The sequence below is a fragment of the Triticum dicoccoides genome, unplaced genomic scaffold, assembly GCF_002162155.2.
Source record: "Triticum dicoccoides isolate Atlit2015 ecotype Zavitan unplaced genomic scaffold, WEW_v2.0 scaffold24266, whole genome shotgun sequence".
In the NCBI taxonomy this organism is placed as follows: domain Eukaryota; kingdom Viridiplantae; phylum Streptophyta; class Magnoliopsida; order Poales; family Poaceae; genus Triticum; species Triticum dicoccoides.
This window is the reverse complement of record NW_021250002.1, coordinates 1-979: the sequence shown is the minus strand read 5'-3', so window position 1 is coordinate 979 and position 979 is coordinate 1. Positions and strand designations below refer to the sequence as shown.

General features: G+C 51.7%; 2 non-coding genes across 2 annotated transcripts; both read right to left on the bottom strand.

Moving 5' to 3' along the window:
* Positions 1–185: 185 nt before the first annotated feature.
* On the bottom strand, positions 186–304 carry LOC119345486. The gene has a single exon (XR_005167055.1). It is a non-coding gene; the product is annotated as a 5S ribosomal RNA (ribosomal RNA).
* A 297-nt stretch (positions 305–601) lies between these two features.
* LOC119345485 lies at positions 602–720 on the bottom strand. The gene has a single exon (XR_005167054.1). It is a non-coding gene; the product is annotated as a 5S ribosomal RNA (ribosomal RNA).
* Positions 721–979: the final 259 nt, after the last annotated feature.

Genomic DNA, 979 nt, shown 5'->3' with positions numbered 1-979 from the left:
GGTTTCCACCCATCCCTCTCAACCGCACCAGTGCACGCTTGCCGCGCCACAACGCCGACGCTGGACCCGTGAATCGTGAGCACCCAGCTATGACTTACCGCACTAGTGCAAAATAATAAAACACGGTAAATATATTACTTACACGTGCGTTTTGTTTTGCAAGCGGCGCGAAAAAAATTAAAAAGGGAATGCAACACGAGGACTTCCCAGGAGGTCACCCATCCTAGTACTACTCTCGCCCAAGCACGCTTAACCTCGAAGTTCTGATGGGATCCGGTGCTTTAGTGCTGGTATGATCGCATCCGACATGTTACCCCGGTCTTCGTCCCTTATCCTTGCCCCTCCCAGCTCCACTACAAAGACGATTGTACATTGCTTTGGCCGCTCCCTCTCAACTACGGAGACGAGTTTAACGCGGTTTTCACCCATCCCTCTCAACCGCACCAGTGCACGCTTGCCGCGCCACAACGCCGACGCTGAACCCGTGAATCGTGAGCATCCAGCTATGACTTACCGCACTAGTGCAAAATAATAAAACACGGTAAATATATTACTTACACGTGCGTTTTGTTTTGCAAGCGGCGCGAAAAAAATTAAAAAGGGAATGCAACACGAGGACTTCCCAGGAGGTCACCCATCCTAGTACTACTCTCACCCAAGCACGCTTAACCTCGGAGTTCTGATGGGATCCGGTGCTTTAGTGCTGGTATGATCGCATCCGACATGTTACCCCGGTCTTCGTCCCTTATCCTTGCCCCTCCCAGCTCCACTACAAAGACGATTGTACATTGCTTTGCCCGCTCCCTCTCAACTACGGAGACGAGTTTAACGCGGTTTCCACCCCTCCCTCTCAACCGCACCAGTGCACGCTTGCCGCGCCACAACGCCGACGCTGGACCCGTGAATCGTGAGCACCCAGCTATGACTTACCGCACTCGTGCAAAATAATAAAACACGGTAAATATATTACTTACACGTG